This window comes from Falco biarmicus, chromosome 3 (genome assembly GCF_023638135.1).
Source record: "Falco biarmicus isolate bFalBia1 chromosome 3, bFalBia1.pri, whole genome shotgun sequence".
Classification (NCBI taxonomy): Eukaryota; Metazoa; Chordata; class Aves; order Falconiformes; family Falconidae; genus Falco; species Falco biarmicus.
The window spans coordinates 72,194,051-72,206,032 of record NC_079290.1 but is presented as its reverse complement, the minus strand read 5'-3'; positions in this window follow the sequence as shown (position 1 = coordinate 72,206,032).

Here is an 11,982-nt window from a genome sequence, read left to right as displayed (position 1 = left end):
CTTGAAATAATAAGACATCCGTCAATAAATTTCCTATCTACGTTGTTCTTTTCGTTATGCAAAATCACTTTACGAGATGACACAGATACTTTTCACATATGAAAATATACAGCTAAAGCAACCAAAAGAACTTTAAACAGCAACCAACCACACCATAGACCCCCAAATACCAGAAATAATAATTAAACAAAGATATAGATCATTATTTTACCATTCTTGTTTCCTACCTCCCAAATGGAGAAAGCCACCATATGAAACCTGCCTGGTTTGTCAAAATAACTTGAAGAGGTAAAGAGAATTGTTAAGACCAGGTTCAAATCACCAATGTGACTTAGGCATCCAGTTTCTATTCAATTGCCTAAATGCTTCTGAGGATCCATGCCTACATCACTTATCTTAATCTGCGACGTAGTTAATTTAGCTCTCTGAAAATGAGAATGAAAAAATGAAAATGAGTTTGCATTGGGAAAACACCGTGAAATGGAGAAAGTACAGAAGAATGTTTTACAGAAACAGCAAAAGCTGCATCAGTGTAGTCATGTGGACAGTCACAAAACTCAATATGTGATATTGTGATGTATGTGTAATAGTGTGACTCAAGTTGGCATTTCTAAGCACCTGAGTTTTTAACTCTCACTCATTCTGCTAATACATTTTGAACCAAGTTATTTTGTTTCATTTTTCTTTAAATTTCCAATCACAAATATAACCATTTAAAGAAGTAAAATACGAAGTAGAGATGTCTAGAGAATGAAGGCAAAAGCAATGTCTGCGCTGGTGAGCCTTAGAGGACATTCTGCAAATAGCTTTGCGTGAAAGAACCAAGCAGAAGGGGCATATTCCAAAAGCCTGCAGTGCACACTGAAATGCACTCATCAGAAGGAAGCTTCTGCACAGTCAGCAGTAGTAATGCTTAGAGAGTAGATGTTTACCTTTCATGCTGCATTAACTGTCAACAAAACTAAACTTAGACAGGGCTAGGATGAATATTTACTTCATTCTGAGTGCATGAAAAATTGTCATTTCACCAAGGAACACTGGCAAGGTAAATTGCAATATTCCTCATAGTTTCTTCCCCCCTTGTCCCATCCAAAAAGTCCATCATCTACATAATCAGCAACAACAAAACTTTTATTTTGCTTCAGAGCATCTTCTACATGTGAAGAAACCTGCATCCACATACTATTCCAGTCTCTTACTTCAGGTTCTTGAAGCTGCAGGCTCAGAGAAGATCCTATGCCTCTCTTTCTCATCATCTCTGATGCTGCACAGTCTGCTGACCTCCTGCAGCGCCTCAACTTGGTGACACTGGTCCTCTGGGTCAAGGCCTCTGGCTTTGCTTAAGCAGGGAGGTTAGACAAGATGACCTCCAGACGTTCCTTCCTACCTCAGCCATTCTGTGACTGTGATTCCATTACAGGCAAATTGCTCCAGTGTCTGCTGGGGACCATGCCCTGCAGTACATCACCACTATTGCTGAGGACATGGATGCTGTTCAGAGTCACTGTGTGTCCTTCTGCACAAACTGCTGCATCCATTTTCTGCCTCTGTCACCTCCTTTATGAAACATTTTCCTGATTGTGCAATATATCCTCTCTTTTAGTAGCACTTCTTTCCCTAGCAGGACCTGGACCTTCAGAGATCTCATCCAGCCTAAACCATTGCATGAGTCTCATAGTTGCACTAGCAGATGATTGTATTTTCTACAGCCATTGAATTCTGAGTCTGTTCAACTCTTCTACTCCACCTGGGCAAAATGTCCCACACACAGCTAGACAAGTCCGTAATACAATGGGTGAGCAATTGGCTGACAGGCTGTGCTCAAAGAGTTCTAGTAAATAGGGTTACATCAGGCTGGTGGCTGGTTCCCCGGGCCTCAATTTTAGGGCCATTGCTCTTTAACGTTTTTATAAATTATCTGGATACAGAAATCAAATGTACATTGAGCTTGCCGATAAACTAAGAGGAGCTGTGGAATCCTTCAAGGGTAGAGGGGCCTTAGAGGAAGTCCTGGACTAGAGAGTTAGGCAATCACCAACCACATGAAATTTAACAAAAGCAAGTGCCAGATTCTCCACCTCAGATGAGGTATTCCTGGTTATACATACAAACTGGGGGACAAAAGGCTGGAAAGCACCCCCATGGAAAGAGATCTGGGGGTTTGGGTTGATGGCAAGTTAAATACGAGTCAACAGTGTGCCCTGGCAGTCCAAAGGGCCAGACGTGTCCTGGGGCCCATCAAGCACAGTGTAGCCAGCTTGTCAAGGGAGGGGATTGTCCCACTCTGAACTGCACTGGGGTGGCCCCACCTTGAGTGCTGCATGCAGTTTTGGGCATCTCAATGTAAGAAGGACATCAGACCATTAGAGTGTGTTCAGAGGATGACCAAGATGGTGGAAGGTCTTGAGGGCAAGACTTCTGAGGAGCAGCTGAAGTCACTTGGTTTGTTCATCCTGGAGAAGAGAAGACTGAGGGGTGACCTCATTGCAGTCTACAAACTCTGCAGTGGAGAGGGAGGTGCTGGTCTCCTCTCTCTGGTGACCAGTGATAGAACATAAGGAAATGGAATGAAGCTGCATCAGGGGAAGTTTAGAGTTTAGGAGAAGGTTCTTCACTGACAGGGTGTATTGGGTCTGGCTGAGCCCCACAGCAGCCCTCGTAGAGCTGTGCCTGTACTGGTAGCTGGAAAGGTGGTGATAACACAGCAGGGTTTTGGCTACTGCTGAGCAGCGCTCGCACAGCACCAAGGCTGTCGCTCCAACCTTCCCCCCCTGCCCTGCCCCCAGTAGGCTGGGGGTGCGCAAGATCCTGGGAGGGGACACAGCCAGGACAGCTGACCCAAATTAGCCAAAGGGATATTCCATACCATCTGATGTCTGCTCAGACACAAAAGCTAAGGGAAAGGAGGAAGAAGGAGGGGCATTCATTATTTATGATGTTAGTTTTCTACAACAACCTCTACACATACTGAACCCCCTTCCTGGGAAGTGGCTGAACATCGCCTGCAGATGGGAAGTAGAGAATAACATCTTTTGTTATTTATTATATTGTTATAATATATATTTTATTAATTATATTAATTAATAAAATTAATTAATTAAGATATTGTTATTTATTATATTGCTTCCGCAGGTGAAACTTTTGCTGTTGCTACATTAAACTGCCTTTACCTTGACCCACGAGGTTTTTTTCACCTTATTTTCTCTCCCCCTGTTTTGCTGAGCAGGGGAGTGATAGAGCAGTTTTGTGGGCACCTGGTGACCAGCCAGGGACAACCTGCCACGGAGGGTGACCAGTCACTGGAACAGGCTCCCCAGGGATGTTGCCATGGCACCAAGCCTGTCAGAGTTCAAGGAGCATCTGGACAACACTCTTAGTCACATGGTGTAATTGTAGGTAGCCCTGCGAGAGACAGGGTGTTTGCCTTGATGATCCTTATGGGTCCTTTCCAGCTTGAGTTATTCTGTAATCTTTTCCCTGTTCCTAGTCTGTCCTTACCTTCTACAAACTTTTTTTTTTTTTTCCTTCTCATCCCCTTTTCCCCTCTCCTATTCACTTCCCTGAACCTCTGCACCAGGTGCCTTGCAGAAGACACTGCATTCGAGGAGCTAGTGACCCTGAACGTGCTGCTCTGCTGGGCCTGGCACACAGGGCTTGAGCAGCCTGCTCGCCAGTGTGAGCAGCGGCTGCGTGAGAGCTCGCTGCCCCACACCAGTGTGAGTTGTGCTGGTGGTGTGTGTTAGGACAGAGATAACCTTCCAGCCTGTCCGGAAATGTCTATTAGCTGGACAGCCTGCTCAGATAATCTGTAACTTGTAAGATGGCTGAGAAAGGTAACATTTGTGTGGATCAAGGGGTGGGCGCAGCTGTCATGTCTGGGAGAGGGCTGCCCATGGAGGTGCAAGCAACCCCCCTCACTATTACCCCAGGCAGGTGCAGGTGGGTGCGGGGCTGCATGCCTGGCAGGGTCCACGGGCTGTGCCGGGCTGCACGGTCCCCGGCTGTGGGGTCACCTCAGACACATCATGGTCATGGAGCCAGCTGTGGGCAGCTCCCACGCCATACCGGCAACCTCACCTCCTGCGTGACCTTGCCTGTATCTGACCATGCAGCAAGAAGTTCTTATGTGAATGTCCTTCAGGAATAGAGCTGTGTTCTTGTGAGGAAATCTCATAGTAGCTCAGATGATCAAAAGGGGGAAAGCATTAATCCGTGGACAGGATCTGCTCTGTGCAGCATCCCTTGGGAACATCCATCTGGGCTCCATCCAATGCTGCGTGAACACAGGGTGCTCAACATCTGAAGGCATGTAGAATGTACTCACTGTCTATATTCTTCTTCTTATCCTATCTTACAAAACCTGCTGTTTTATTAAGCCATTTGTTGTCTGGCCTTTCTTGATAGTCATAATAAGACCTGCCTCCATCCCTCTTCTCCCTCACTTCACCCCCTCCCTGCTGCAGAACAACCTCCTCTGCCTTTCCCCCACCCCAGGCACCAGCTGCTGGAACCCTGCCCCTCAGCCCGCTGCCCCCCTGCACCCTTAGCTCACTTCCCACCACGCAGTCCCGAGAGCCAGCCTGTAGAATGACACCAAGATGCTAGTGAGATGGCATAGAGTCCAAGCACCAGGAGCTGAAAGACCCTGTCATGCACCTCAGTGCATCTGCACTGCATTTACATTTGTCAAACTCTAGCATGTTCCTTAAATTGTACAAATCAGTTGTGTTTATACTATTAAAAAAAAAAACAACAAACCAACAAAAAAACAAACCACCAACCCAAAAGAGTGCTATAGAAGTTGACAGATCTGCTCTGAACAGTTGGATAGATGCCTCATACAGAAACCAGCTACAGTGAGCTAGGATGCTGTGTAACATTCCCAGACTCTTCACGGTATAGCATGTGCTTGATAAAAGCTACCAAGTCATCCCAAAACATATATATAGTAAGCAAGAAAAGAAAATGGGAGCTGCTGAGATTAATTCTGCCCACTCACTCTTGTGCTTCTTGTTTAGCACTTTGTGAGAATGGCTTTAAGTTAGTCTGTTTTCAATGGCCTTTTGCCTTTTTTTTTCTGTCATTAGTCATTACCTGACTAATACTGGAAGCGCTCAGGATCCATGGAAGCCAAGGCATTTTGGTTCAGTTGTTTAACACCAGGCTTGCGACAGATGGCAGAACTTTATTCTTAGTGAGAAGTTTTTCCACCACAGGTCTCCAGCAAAAGAGTGCTCCCTAAGCCTGCAGCGAACCCAAGGTCACTGCAGTAGGACAACCTGTGGTGAGTATCAGGAAAAAATACCCTGGGGCGGTCTGTAACACTCCGCACATAACATGAGTTTAACAGATGATATTGTTGCCCTTAGCACAGTTTTACCTTTTGAGCACTGGAGCGTAATAATAAGGATGGCAAAAAAAAAAAAAAAAGATAAACCTTTAGCCTTGAGGAAAACTGAAAAAGAAGCTGGCACATTTATGCTGGAGCCAAAAAAAAAAAAAAAGAAGTGTTATTTACTTGGACTTTATTACAGCCTGCATCCAACTGCATCAAGTATTAGTCATCTTTATAGAGTGTTTAGTAGAAGAAATTACTAACTTAATTGTAATAAAACTACATTCTTACTTCATGTACAATACAGAACCAAAGAAAATATTAACAGGTAAGCTCTAAAACCACAAAGCCAGCTTCTGGTCATATTGGAACGACATAATCTGTAATAATTCTGTCCTGCATAGGTATATTTTTCCAGATGTATACCAATGGATTTGTTATCACAGTCTTTTCCAAATTCTCCTGATAAAAGACATCAATGGGAATAAAAAATTATGGTGTAAGGTGGTGATTAGCTTTAGGTTATGTAAGAGTCATTATGATTTTTATCTTGTATGTTTGTCACTTTCTGTATCAAAATTTGCATCTAAAAAATATTTTCTGATCCCCTTTTGAGTATGTAACATCTGTTAGGAAGTAAACACAGATTTTCTTGGACCGTATGAAAGATGTTGATGTTCAACAAAATGCTAAGAAAATATTTTAAACATTTTTTTTTTTAAATTAGGTGCTTTTTTCCCTCTAATATGCTGTTTCCATCACATACAGGAAAATTTTGTTTTCCTTTATTTAATTCATACATGATTCAGGGATTTTCTAAAATAAACCTAATCTCTCTCTAGACATGCAAAGCATCACAGGAGTTGTCCCGAGCTCATATAAATTTTTACACTTCCACTAGAGCAAATCTTTATTTGTTTGCATCTTCCGAGGGTTTGCCTCTGGACTGTGAGAAAGAAAGTGGCATTTTATTTTTCACTTTAGCAGGTGTTCAATATTCCCAGTAAAGTATGAAATAAATCAATTTTGCAATCTTGTAGCCATATCACATTATAAAAGTCCTCTTCTGAACGTTGGAAGTTTGATCTGCCTTTTTCAGTGCTGCAGTTTAAAAACAAATTTTAGGTGGGTGTTCATGATTTTTTTAAAAAAATAGGATCAGAGACCTCTTGGGCAGCATTTTTTCTTTTCTGTTGCTTTTTGGGCGTTGCTTTTATGGTGTACAAACAGGCTCTACCTTCCCTATTTTATCACAGATTATTGCATCCAAATCTTTCCAGATACTAAAACAGCTCATCTTCATGTATCTTTGTAAAATACCTGGGTTCTTTTCTATTTTCTGCATCACTATTGTTCCGCATATTGTTATTGCCATTTCTCCAGAATTACTCCTTTTTTCAAAAGAGATCATTAGATGCAATTTGACAATATGTTGGAAGACATTTTAATAAATAAAAAATACTAATGAGGGTTTTACTATTATTTGACATCACTGTTCACTTCCAAGCAAAAACATCAACCTGCATTTTTAAGGAAGTTATTTGTATGAGCAGCCTATTGATTTATTCAAATAAACAGCATAAGGTTGTCATTTGTCTTTTTGTCCATATTTTCTCATATAGTAGTTCCCTTTCTTTCCTTTCTTTCCAGTTACTTTAAGTCCTACCTTGATTCTTACAAGCACTTCATCACATGAATATTTTACTTTAGAGTATGTGGCCATCCCTCTGCTATTGTATATTTTGGCCTTTCAGAACTTTAGAAATCATATTTGTGTCTAAGGGACCTAAATGTGTTAGCTGCTGTTTTGCTAAGTGATCTGCTTCATTTTGAGTATGACTGAATTCTAAATAAGATCTAGTGGCAAACCAAATATTATAAACAGCTACAAAATATATTAACCTACAAAACTGAATGATGTGGCAATTACTTAGTATTTATATCTATAGTAGTCATAAAAGGAGAATCACATTTTAACTCAAAACTCCCCTTGAACATTGCAGCCTGAGATAATCTGGTTTAGGGTTTACAGTTTGTGATTGCTCTGTTGATTTATGTCTCATTTGACAAGAAGGTATCTGATAAAGGGTCTTTTGAGTTATAGGACAGGAAGATTAAAGAAATTTAAAGTTTTCACATCTTTGGAGCATGAAGTTAGGCTCCAAATCCAAGTTAAGCATCATAAAACAGGTGACCTACCTTGCAAAGGTGGTAACTTCTAGTTTGTGTGGACTTCTCACTCATTGCATTATCCCACCAAAATCCTCATTTCTTGTTCTGTCTGCTCTCTGTTACATGTAACATGTCTTCTCTGATCACACATTCCCTCACCTAGTTCTCTCCCCTCTAATTTGGATCCCAAACCTCTTTTCTCCTTAAACCCTTCCATCAAAACTCTGTGTATGCTTATAAATAATTTTAAATTCCATATAGAATTTTAAAAGTAAAACTTCACCATCACCTATGCTTCATAGTCTGTTCTTCCATAGCCTCCATTTTTCCCATGGTGTAATTATTTCCTCTGCTCCTACCCTATTTAGATATTTGCATTATTACGTTTCTATATGAAGATTCCCCATTTTGCCTTCTTCCCAGACAATATTTTATTCCAGGCAATGAAAGTTTATGTCCGAGCAAATACTTGATTGTATCAATGCATGACAATTGCTCACCATCCTGTAAATCTGGTTGAGTTTGGTCATTTGCAGTTCTTCACTTACGTAGTCAGTGGTAAGTTGGTCACCTACAGCCTTCTTAAATGAAACTAAATTTTGTATTTCCCAAAAGAAGAAAAGTTGACTGTAAAATATCTTTAAAAGGAGAAATATTCCTTAGAACTGTTTGTGTTGCTTAACACCCTAACACCTCATTGTAGCAGCATTAATTAGATCTACCTTCTCTATCACTGACCAGTGAAGCTGGCTCCTTGTCTGGCTGTTCTCAGAGGCCAACCTTTCCAACCTTTAGAAGTTCTTCATGTTCTTTTTCCAATATTATACCTGTTGCTGAAATTCCTAACGCTAAGTCCTGCTTCTCCAGTCGTCCATATCATGGGCTACTGTCTGTCTTTCCCATCCCCGTGTTCTTCTTGTGGAAAGAGGCGGACAGTGGAAGGTAATGCGTTTTTCCCTTCCACCTTCCCCCACCACGTCAATCCGATCCAGGGATACACGTACTAACCAACAAGACTGAAGGTGATCTGAAGCCCAGTATCTGAACGCAGCTTAAGATGGCAGGCTTCGCACTGAAATTCTGAGCAAACACTTCTGTCCTGCCAGCTCTGCCCTAGAGAGCTGTTACCTGCAGCCGAGGTGCACAGTGGGTTGGTGCATTTTGTTATTTCCTAAATTGCTGCAGTAACTTTTGCCGGAGTTTTTTTGATCAATCCCCTCCACCCATAAAGCAGATATATTAACCAGGCAAGACACAACGTTCATAAATGAGGACATTTCTTATCTGTCAGAAACATTATTATTTTGTGATCTGTTTTCTTTTTCAGCAGCCACATACTAAGATACAGATTTTCAGAACTGGCATCTTTTGTCATGAGATGCGATATTCCTTATGTTTAGGAAGCAACAGAGTTCCTTCAAGGCAAGTACAGTTATGTTTTCAATTAAAGCACAAAGTCATACATTTGTTTCCATTCCCATCACATTGACAGATACTGGAGGTGAAGAACATATTTTCATCCAGTTTGTATTCAATAGTCAGGTATTTAAGTGCCACTCTTAGGTAGGCCGGGACACTGTACCTCAGTGCCTATGTAGCTTCTCACACATAACACAAATTTGCACAAGCACATCTAGCTCTCAAAACATACCCATCTTTTCAATGTCATTTGGTTTCAAGTAGTCATTGATTTCAGTCGTTCTACATCATTTAGGTAATACCTATAACCCTAATGCTCTCCTTCACTTCTGAACACTGTGATCGGTTTGATCTCGTTGGGCGAGTGCCCTCCCATGCAAGGCAAGTCAGAGATGTGATACTGGTCTTCACTACCCAGACACTTATTGCTCTGACATAAAAGTATTTTGGTTCCATTCCTGAATCCAGCATATTTTTTTACATTTAATGTTAGCATCTCTAATAAAAAGCATCGTCCTTATGGGAATCGTTTTGGTGGCACTTAACTGCAGGTTTTGCTTTATTTTTGTTTGAGTATAGTTTAGTTTAAAACAAACTTGGTTTGTTTTACTAAGCATCATTTATAAAGGCCTGGAAGGAGGTAATGAAGATGTCTGAATGTTATGTGCTCTGACCCCTGCATCTACTGATGTGTCCCCTGTATAAGCTGCACTATATACAGGGTGCACGGTGGAAGCTAGGTAGCCTTCAGCATGGCTTTTACTGCAGTACGCTGAGGTTGTAACTTTGCTAATGACAAAAATTAAATTAATCTCCAAAGCAGAAGCTACGTCCTTCTGCTTTTTTGAATGTAGGGCTGTCAGTTGGATACAGTCCTGACTATTGTCAGCTGTATAAAAGCAGATCACCCAACACTGACTGAGATGTTCTAGAAACTTTTCCCAGAGCTGCTTTTGTACTATCTACACAGGCTGTCCTCTGCCTCCCATTGACAGGCTGGTCACAGCCCTATATGGCTAGTTTTCTTAAAACTTGGCAAGTGGATCTCCTTATTTCTTCCCCTTGTTGAAAAGAGCTTTTGCCTGTAGGTTGCTTTTTGCTGTGCTATGAAGGCACACATATTGTCTGCTAATGAATTATGCTGAAGTGCTGATCTTTGCCCCATTCCTTTGATTTTCTTCCTCTTCATTAACCTTTGAAAAAAATTCAAAGATTTTCAAACTTTTTCAAGAAACTTTAATGAGAAAGAATTTTTGCATGGATCATCCTCCCACTTACACGATTGTTATGTTTTTTTCCTGTTATTTGAGGCAACAATATTTCTAAGACACATTACTTATGTGGAAAATTATTACTTGGAAAAAGGTTTCTTCTCTCACTATTATTTCACAGTTTATCAGGTAAGTTGCAGCTAAAATGCCTTATCCTATATCCAGTTTGCAGGCTGTAAGCCACATATAATAATCTTATTTTGAATTCCAGCAGCAGATATAAGAAGCTTTGGATGACTCAGAGGAATAAAAAAGGCTGGGTGAGTATCTGGAAACATTTTCTTGGTCAGTCTGTAAAAGATTAAACAGAGTTTTCCCCAGGAGGGGAAAAAAAAAAAAAAAAAAGGAATTTTCAGTAGCTTGAAAGATTGAAAACAAGGTTGGATGCAATAGCTTATAGAGGAAGAATGCTGTACTAAAGCAGATAATAATAAGCAAAAGGGCTTGAGAGTCCTTTCCGATGTTTCATCTCCATGGAAGGGTAATTAGGTATGTGCACAATTATAAAGCAAATGGCATGCATGATGATTTCCTCAGTCAGATTTGTCTTTAATTAATATTAACACAAATAGTTTTTTTCTGAATACAAGCACGGATATATACTGTATTAAAGTTTTAAATCACACCTGTGATGCACTTGGATAATTTCTATTAGTATCAGGGAGAACACCACTTTTTCTTTATGTGTGCAGGTGGAGCAAATGGTACCCAAGTACAACACCAATAGTCATGCTTAGTTGCATGTGTGAAATTTAGCAAAGGGAATTAACAATTTAAATGAGTGCTCCCACATGAAGGATAATATTAAACAAATTTAGCTTTAAGTCCTGACCTTCCTACCCATAATTCCTGTCAGGAGGCTTTGAAGTCTGATACTAAAAAGCCTATGAAGCTTGAAAACTGCATTTCACAGGTATTAGTGTGATAATTAGTAGTCTGTTCTACACATCATCTTAATTTGAAAGTAAGTAATCAGAGTTTAGATGACACTTTGCTTAATTATATTGAGTGTTTGACATGAAAGTAAATTAATAGCAAATTGATTTCCACCATCTGCTACTAGGAAAACCAGAAGGTCTTTGAACACTATCTTTGTCCATTTTTAATATTATTATCTAAAATAGATGTTGCATCTTTGTAAGAAACATCACAATGCACTTGATGGAAGAATAAATCAGCCAAAATAGTTCTCCAGAGACACAGGAGAAAAATTTGGGAGTCTGGGAGCAGAAGACAGTGGGGTGTGTGGCTGGGATTGAGCCCATAGCACCATCACTGCCCACAACGTGCAAGACAAACACAGTTTCTGAAGTCCTACATGCCCCAGACTTCCAGACTGTTCAGGAGTATTATGGTGCCACTGCATGAGAAAGGGACTACAAACACCCAACCCTTTACAACATGGAGCAGATTGGAAACTAAAAGCACATGTCTTCAGGTTTGTCATTACTCCTTATTGTTAACCAAGGCTTTATACATCCCAGCCTAAGATAACCATCAAGGCTTGGCACCCCTCAGTTTTACGGACAGGTTAGTGGAGAGATTCTTTTTAAATGTTCTGCCTTTGTTATTTGTAGGGATTTTTTTAATCTCACGATGCAAATTGTTTCACAATTTAAATATAGGAACCATTATCACTTTAGTATTTTTCTTATGAGGATTATGTAATTGGAAACTGCTTCCTCTCCTGAAGAGCACGGTTTTCTATATAAAGTATACAATTCATACCCAACAAAAAAGAGTACAGTGAGAAAGAGTTACAGAAATAAAGCAGCAAAGGTATTG